Genomic DNA, 9929 nt, shown 5'->3' on the forward strand with positions numbered 1-9929 from the left:
ATGAGACATTAAGAAGCCTGAGCACTATATAAGAAAGACAACAAGTAGGATGTCCTACATCAGAATCATTAGATCTAACTAAACAGATTAAAAAGAAAGTTAAAACCCAGCCATGGTACTATCCCCAGAGGGTGAGAATGGACATTGAAAACAGAAAGCAAGAACAGGTGATTGTGCTTGGCTAAGTAATGGGCCCCCAAAGATGACTACGCCCTAATCCCCGAACCTGTGAAAATGTCTTTGCAGAAGTGATTAAGATTACAGATCTTGGGATGGCAAAATTATTCTGGATTACCCAGGTAAAACCAGTCTGATCACATGAGCCCTTAAAGGCAGGTGAAGTCAGTAAGAGAAAGAGGCGGCAGAAGAGAAGGCAGAGCATGAGATGTGAGGAGGACTCAACCCACTGTTGGTAGCTTTGAAGACAGAGCAGGTCCCCAGCCAGGCACGTGGGTGACCTTTAGAAGCTGAGCACTATCCCCAGGGAACAACAAGCAAGGAAACAGGGACTTCAGTCCCTCATCGCTTGAAACTGATTATGCCAATAACCTGCATGAGCCTGGAAGCAGATTCTCCCTGGAAACTGAAACCTCCAGGAAGGAGTGCAACCTTGATTTTAACCCAGTGAAAGCCAAGTCAGACTTCTGACCCCAGAACTGTGTGCTAATACATTTGTGTTGCTTGAATTCACTAAATTTGTGGTAACTTGTTACAGCAGCAATAGAAACTAATACAGCAATCATGAAAAGCTCTTTTTCAAACTAAACAGCTCAATGTACATAACAAAAGGCAAACCAGATAAGGCCAGAGAATAAATTGGTTAACTGGGAGACAAAAAAAAAATAAGGAATAAAGACATGGAAAGTGTACAAGCAATATTAAAAGATATGAGGACAGAAGCGCCAATGTCAACTTAATAGAAATCCCAAAGCAACAGGAAAAAGAGGCTACAGGGGAGGCAATATTTGAAGACATCATAACCAAGAAATTCCCTAGAAATTTAAAAACCATATAGTACAGACTGAAAGGGATCATAGAATACCTACCAAGGATAGATAATATTTTTAATAAATAAATAAGTAAATCAGTAAACAAACACAGAACAGCATATCTGAGTGAACTTAGAAACATCTTTTAAAATAGAGAAATACCTAAAATTTGACAGAAGAGAAAAGGCTGAATAAGAATCAGCTAAACATTAGTCTATTCAACAGAATACTGTCAGTCAGAAGAAAAGAAAGAATATCTTTTACATTTTTATTTAAATGTGTGTCTGGTGGGGGATGAGATAAAAATATCTTCAGTCATACCAGGACTTTAAAGTATTCTAGTAAAAAAAGAAATTAACCCAAATGGAAACAATGGTGTACCGGTTTGTATATTTTGTGTGCCCCAGAAAAGGCCATGTTCTTTGATGCAATCTTGTGTAGGCAAGCATATGTATTAGTGTTGATTAGATTGTAATTCTTTGGGATTGAGTGTTTCCATGGAGATGTGACCCACCCAACTGTAGGTGATAACTCTGGTTGGACAGTTTCCATGGAGGTGTGGCCCCGCCCATTCAGCCTGGGCCTTGATTAGTTTACTACAGCACTATATATGCTCAGACAGAAGGAATGAGCTTGCTACAGCCAAGAGGAACACTCTGAAGAATGTGCAGGAGCTGAGAGAGAAGCTAGAGCTGAGACAGACATTTTGAAGATGGCCACTGGAAACTGATGCAGACATTTTGTAGAATGCCATTTTGGAACACAACCTGGGAGCAAGGAGATGCCAGCCACATGCCTTCCCAGCTAACAGAGGTTTACCGGATGCCATTGGCCATCCTCCAGTGAAGGTACCAGATTGTTGACACATTACCTTGGATACTTTATGGCCTAAAGACTGTGCCTGTGTAACCAAATAAACCCCCTTTTATAAAAGCCAATCCATTTCTGGTGTTTTGCATTCCTGTAGCATTAGCAAACTAGAACAAATGGGATACATAACAAATGTGTTTAAAGAAAGGAAGTATCTTAACAAATAACTACAAAATAATATATTGATAACTACCTAGAAATAAAATTCCAGATAATACTTACAGGGGATCTGGGGCAGGGGAAGACCAAAAAATGTGAAAATTTGTAAGGTTCTTGTTTTATCCGGGGTGAGGACATTGTTAATGATAAGCCTAAGACACTGATAGGAGAAAATGAGTGTAAGAGTGAGTCTTAGTGAGTAGAGATAACTAGCAGAAAATATAAAAATAGAACATATTTTTACCACATATAGGAAAAAAGAAAAAACTAACAAAAAATTTTATTCTTTCCAAGAAATGGCAGGACAAAGAAAACTAAGTATAGAAAATGAAAACACACACACATGCTTCTAAGTGTCATAAATAAGCCTTAATACATTATAATTATAATAAATAGAATAAACTCAATAATAAGAAAGAGATTGTCAGATTTGATTTTTAAAAAGGTGCAGCACTGTTTATAAAAGATGAAAAAGGAGACACAGAGACATTGAAAATTAAAATAGTTTTTAAAAGATATACAAGATAAATATGAAACACACACAAACAAAGCCTTGGGTGAAAATATTTAAAGTAAATATACCAAAACAAAGCAACTTAAAGATGTTATTCCACTTATCACAACTGAAAACCACTCAAACTTCCTTAATACATGGTTGAGGCCCCTGAGGCCTTGAGAGCAAAAATGACATGTCTGAAGTCACACAACAAAGTTCCTTCTTACAGTGATGGACTGGGTTTGCTTATTTGCTTATTATGTCTCATTGTCCCTATTAGAGCATTGAAATATTTTTTACTAGAACTCCAAGATTACCTATTATAACCTGAAGAAGGACTTCAATTCAGGAAAAATGATCACCAGCTCTTTAAAAACACCATAGATAACATCTTAAGCAGTAGTTAAACCAACAAAACTAAACATGGTAGGGTAGAGGTGGGCAGATATATACTCTCCTCTGCTGATACTAGAAAACCTTGGGAGGAGACAGGGTAGAGAAAGGCCTCTGTCAAATAGCGGAGGGGGGAATTTTATTAATATAATATATTCTATTTAAAAAAAAGGAACTTGTTTTTGAGACTACAAAATTCCACAAAAATATTCCTGGTGGGTGAAGGTAGAAACTTACAAAAAAATGCAATAATTCTTAACCAGAGGTATTTCCTTCTAGGGGAATATATTTAAAAATCAGCATAGACAGTGAGATTTTTATCCTTGTTAAAGGTTTTTAAAGAAGTTTAGAAACATTAATAAACATTATTTTGCTTAGTGCCCAATTTGCCAGCCACAGAGCTGCAACCAGTATATCATGTCCCAGGGGGACAAGACTGCCACCTGGTGGCCATTTGCATACACTGACCCTCTGCCATCAAGAAGGGGGCATTCTCACTGGAATAGACAGTTTCTCTGAACTTGAACAGGTTTGCTGCTCACCATGCTTCCGCCAAAACCACCATTCTTGAACTTACTGAACTTACTCACCTTCAATATCTCCCATCTCCCATAACAATACTTCCGACCAAGGAACTAATTTACAGTAGACATAAGGATTTACTGGTCTTGTACACCTCATCTCTGGAAGTAGATTATCCTGTTGGAGATACCGTTAGAGCTCCATCTGGGGAACAATGCCTTGCAAGGATGAGGTGCAGTCCTAAAGCATGGGGGATAGTCTCTGACCAACAACCAATGTACGGTGCTCTTTCTCTCAGGTGACCTTGGGGGTGGCATCTCCCATTATGTCCCTACAGCTTTCATCTCTTCTGGTTTAGTAGTAATAGCCTCCTTGGGAGGAAAAGTGCTGCTGCCATGGGGCACAGCCAATGGTTCCACTGAGTGGGAAGCTGGTGTTCTTTCTTTCTCATTTGGAGCAGCAGGTACCTGTGGGAAAATAGCCTGAGCTGGAAATGCATCCTTGACTTCCCTAGCACCCGCATTGTTAATGTAAGAAGCATGCAAGTCTTGAATGGTCTGTCCTTGACTTCCCTGTTTTGCTAACTTCCCTATCTTGCTTTCTCTAGCCTGTTAGTAACTCCCCTATTTTCTGTGAAAAACTGAAGGTAATAAATATGCTGTGGAGCAAGTAGAGGTGCTTTTTCCCTTCAAGGCTCTGAGTCCCCCGCTCCCAAAACTTTATATTTTGTGTCCGTGTTTCATTCCTGCGCCGCCCTGTCAGCAATTGGTACCTACTTCTGGGAAGCATCTTTGGCTTTGGAAAGTCAAAGGAGGCACCAAAGGAAAGGAAACAGGTAAGCCCACGCTTAGAACAGAAGGGTACCTAGAGTTAAAGAGAAAATATAAAAAGAAAAGTCAGTTTCCTTCTAGGGTTTCCAAAGTGGCTCAAGAATGAATAACAAAGTAGAGATTCGAAGCAGATCTGGTCTTGGAACAAAGGATGGGCATTAAACCTGTGCCTTCCCTAGATACAGAGGGTAGAATTGCTTTTTGTTTTATACAGATGAACACATCTATGCTTAGAGAAATTAAGAAGCTTGCCCGAGGTCACACAGATTCAAAGCAGCAGATGGGTCTGACTCCAGAACCCAAGTTCTTAAGGAATAAGACATATTGTCTCTGACTCAACAGATAACTGGAAAAAGCAAACAAAACAAAAAAATATCCTAGGCAGAGGTGATACGTGAAGTCACTAATTGAGGATGGGACAGTGAGAAGCAGGATGAGCTCATGGTGGCAAGGTTGCTTGGAGACTGGGGGGATCCATTAGACAGTCCATGTACCTCAAAATTTTGCAGGGGTCAGTCCTGGGTTTAAGGACAAGCCTGAATTAAAGGCATAGTCACAGGAAAGCAGATGAACTTCTTCCAGGTAGCTGGTGTCAACTTATCCCAACATCCCTCTCCTCGCCCCACTCCTCTTTCGGTACCTGCTCTAAGGGAACAACATGGTGAAGCTGAGAAAGGGCCATGCAGAAGGTGTGGCTCTCACAAGTCAGCTATTTGGGGTGGGCCTCTTAAGGAAGGGATACCAGGAGACTGAGGAACACAGTTTCGCCATCAACCCCAGAGCAACAGAAAACAGAGAGAAGTGGCAAGTCTGCTCTTAGTCCATGGGTGGGAAGAAAGAACGACGACTCATTTGGAAGCCTGCCCCAACTTGCTCTTTTTGAAACTTCAAGCCAGAATACTGGCTCGGGGAACTGCCTTGATTTTCTGAATACCCAGCCTCAGTGCATATGTGCATCATACCCAGGCCGTTTATCTGCCCCACTACCTGCTTTCCTACCTGCACTTCTAGTCTCCTGCTGGTCTGTTACCTCTGGTAACTATGTACTACTCAGCATATTTTATCTCAAACAACCTGGATTGCTGACCCTTGTTCTTTAACTGTGGGACTGGACATCCCTGTTCTATTACCTTGTCCTCCCAAACACACCGGCTAAGCCATTCCTTTCATCACTACCCTAAGGGCTGCAGGAAATTGTGAAAGCAACATGTTCCCTGTAGGCAATGCCATCCACGCAGTGGGACTAGCTGCATCAAGCCAGAGAAGATCCTACTTCCCTGGAAACAGACCACTCACTGACACAATATAACAAACAGGAACGCTTCTTGCAGTTATTGCTAGCTAATAGGTGCAAAATAGATGATGGGTCCTTTTTCCTTATCTGTTAGTATTTAATCTTCTAAAAATTATTTACAATACAGTAATATTTCTTGTCTATAATGAAATGCATTTATGATTTGGTCCCATCAAGCCCCTGGATTGGAACCACCCAGACTCGGGTTTTTTCAGGTACATTTGGAGATGAGCTCAGAAAAATGCAGTGTGTTGAGCTATCATTCACTCTGTCGTCAGGCTCACAACATGGGAACTTGGCATGATCTTGGTGTAAATCCAGGAAACAAAATACGTCAAAATCATATTTAGCATCTAGAAGAGAACAATTCTTGGAAACTCTTTGATGGATTAGGCTTATCTTGGGTGAGTCCAGGAGATCCAGACAAATCAGACTTTAATTTGATTAAAATTAAATTCTGAGGCGGGGCAAGATGGTGGATTGGTGAGCTGTATGTTTTAGTTACTCCTCCAGGGAAGTAGGTAGAAAGACAGGAACTGCATGGACTGGACACCACAAAGCAATCTGACTTTGGGCATACTTCATACAACACTCATGAAAACGTGGAACTGTTGGGATCAGCAAAATCTGTAAGTTTTTGCAGCCAGGGGACCCGCACCCCTCCCTGCCAGGCTCAGTCCCGTGGGAGGAGGGGCTGTCAGCGCCGGGAAGGAGAAGGGAGAACTGCAGTGGCAGCTCTTACCAGAAGCTCATTCTACTCATCCAAACTCCAACCATAGATAGACTGAGACCAGACACCAGAGAATCTGAGAGCAGCCAGCCCAGCAGAGAGGAGACAGGCATAGCAAAAAAACAGCAAGAAAAACTCAAAAACAAAAGCGGATGCTTTTTGGAGTTCTGGTGAACATAGAAAGGGGAAGGGCAGAGCTTAGGCCCCGCAGGCTCATTTGCAAAACCCAAAGAAAAATGATCTCTCTGCCCCCTGGATCTTTCCTTAATAGCCCTAATTGCTTTGTCTCTTAGCATTTCAATAACCCATTAGATCTGCCAGGAGGGCCCTTTATTTTTTCTTTTTCTTTAATCTTTTTTTTCATTTTCTAAAACAATTACTCTAAGAAGCCCAATACAGTAAGCCTCAAAGACTTGCAATTTGGGCAGGTCAAGACAAGAGCAGAACTGAGAGCTCTGAGACAAAAGGCAACAATCCAGTGGCTGAGAAAATTCACTAAACACCACAACTTCCCAAGAAAAGGGTGGTGTCCGCTCACAGCCATCATCCTGGTGGACAGGAAACACTCCTGCCCATCACCGGCCCCATAGCCCAGAGCTGCCCCAGACAACCCAGCGTGACAGAAGTGCTTCAAATAACATGCATACACCACAAAATTGGGCATGGACATTAGCCTTCCCTGCACCCTCAGCTGGTTGTCCCAGACTTGGGAAGGTGGAGCAGTGGGAATTAACAAGCTCCATTCAGACATCATTTCAGCAGACTGGGAGCCTCCCTACACAGCCCAGCAGCCCAGAACTGCCCTGGGGGGACAGCACTCACCTGTGACATAGCACAGTCATCCCTCAACAGAGGACCAGGGGGTGCGAGGCCTGGAAGAGGGACCCGTTCACAAGTCTCAGGGGCCACACACCAATACCAAGGACTTGTGGGTCAGTGGCAGAGACAAACTGTGGCAGGACTGAACTCAAGGATTAGACTATTGCAGCAGCTTTAAAACTCCAGGAACACCAGGGAGATTTGGTTGTTAGAGCCGCCCCCTCCCTGACCACCCAGACACACGCCCCTTATACAGGGCGGGCAACACCAACTACACACGCAAGCTTGGTACACCAACTGGACCCCACAAGACTTACTCCCCCACTCACCACAGAGGCAAAGCAGGGAAGAACTGCCTTGAGGGGAACAGGTGGCTCGTGGACGCCACCTGCTGGTTAGTCACAGAAAGTGTACTCCACGAAGCTGTAGACCTGACAAATTAGAGATAAGGATTTCAATTGGTCTACAAATCCTAAAAGAACCCTAACAAGTTAAGCAAATGCCAAGAGGCCAAAAACAACAGAAAATTTTAAAGCATATGAAAAAACCAGAAGATATAGATAACCCAAGCCCAAGCACCCAAATCAAAAGATCAGAAGAAATACAGTAGTTAGAGCAACTAATTAAAGAACTAAAGATGAATGATGAGACCATGGCATGGGATATAAAGGACATCAAGAAGAGCATGGAACAGGATATAAAGGACATCAAGAAGACCCTAGAAGAGCATAAAGAAGACACTGCAAGACTAAATAAAAAAATAGATGATCTTATGGAAATTAAAGAAACTGTTGACCAAATTAAAAAGATTCTGGATGCCCATAGTACAAGACTAGAGGAAGTTGAACAATGAATCAGTGACCTGGAAGATGACAGAATGGAAAATGAAAGCACAAAAGAAAAAACGGGGAAAAAAATTGAAAAACTCTAAATGGACCTCAGGGATTTGATAGATAATATAAAACGTCCAAATATAAGACTCATTGGTGTTCCAGAAGGAGAAGAAAAGGGTAAAGGTCTAGGAAGAGTATTCAAAGAAATTGCTGGGGAAAACTTCCCAAATCTTCTAAACACCATAAATACACAAATCATAAATGCCCAGCGAACTCCAAATAGAATAAATCCAAATAAACACACTCCGAGACATATTCTGATCACACTGTCAAATACAGAAGAGAAGGAGCAAGTTCTGAAAGCAGCAAGAGAAAAGCAATTCACCACATACAAAGGAAACAGCATAAGACTAAGTAGTGACTACTCAGCGGCCACCATGGAGGCAAGAAGGCAGTGGCACGACATATTTAAAATTCTGAGTGAGAAAAATTTCCAAACAAGAATACTTTATCCAGCAAAGCTCTCCTTCAACTTTGAGGGAGAGCTTAAATTTTTCACAGACAAACAAATGCTGAGAGAGTTTGCTAACAAGAGGCCTGCCCTACTGGAGATACTAAAGGGAGCCCTACAGACAGAGAAACAAAGACAGGACAGAGAGACATGGAGAAAGGTTCAATACTAAAAAGATTCGGTATGGGTACATTAAAGGATATTAATAGAGAGAGGGAAAAATATATACAACAAACATAAACCAAAGGATAAGATGGCTGATTCAAGAAATGCCTTCACGGTTATAACGTTGAATATAAATGGATTAAACTCACCAATTAAAAGGTATAGATTTGCAGAATGGATCAAAAAAAATGAACCATCAATATGCTGCATACAAGAGACTCATCTTAGACACAGGGACACAAAGAAATTGAAAGTGAAAGGATGGAAAATAATATTTCATGCAAGCTACAGCCAAAAGAAAGCAGGTGTAGCAATATTAATCTCAGATAAAATAGACTTTAAATGCAGGGATGTTTTGAGAGACAAAGAAGGTCACTACATACTAATAAAAGGGGCAATTCAACAAGAAGAAATAACAATCATAAATGTTTATGCACCCAATCAAGGTGCCACAAAATACATGAGAGAAACACTGGCAAAACTAAAGGAAGCAATTGATGTTTCCACAATAATTGTGGGAGACTTCAACACATCACTTTCTCCTATAGATAGATCAACCAGACAGAAGACCAATAAGGAAATTGAAAACCTAAACAATCTGATAAATGAATTAGATTTAACAGACATATACAGGACATTACATCCCAAATCACCAGGATACACATACTTTTCTAGTGCTCATGGAACTTTCTCCAGAATAGATCATATGCTGGGACATAAAACAAGCCTCAATAAATTTAAAAAGATTGAAATTATTCAAAGCACATTCTCTGACCACAATGGAATACAATTAGAAGTCAATAACCATCAGAGACTTAGAAAATTCACAAATACCTGGAGGTTAAACAACACACTCCTAAACAATCAGTGGGTTAAAGAAGAAATAGCAAGAGAAATTGCTAAATATATAGAGACGAATGAAAATGAGAACACAACATACCAAAACCTATGGGATGCAGCAAAAGCGGTACTGAGGGGGAAATTTATAGCACTAAACGCATATATTAAAAAGGAAGAAAGAGCCAAAATCAAAGAACTAATGGATCAACTGAAAAACCTAGAAAATGAACAGTAAACCAATCCTAAGCCAAGTAGAAGAAAAGAAATAACAAGGATTAAAGCCGAAATAAATGACATAGAGAACAAAAAAACAATAGAGAGGATAAATAACACCAAAAGTTGCTTCTTTGAGAAGATCAACAAGATTGACAAGTCCCTAGCTAGACTGACAAAATCAAAAAGAGAGAAGAAGATCCATATAAACAAAATAATGAATGAGAAAGGTGACATTACTGCAGATCCCGAGGAAATTTAAAAA

The sequence above is a fragment of the Choloepus didactylus genome, chromosome 16 (assembly GCF_015220235.1).
Source record: "Choloepus didactylus isolate mChoDid1 chromosome 16, mChoDid1.pri, whole genome shotgun sequence".
NCBI classification, from domain to species: Eukaryota; Metazoa; Chordata; class Mammalia; order Pilosa; family Megalonychidae; genus Choloepus; species Choloepus didactylus.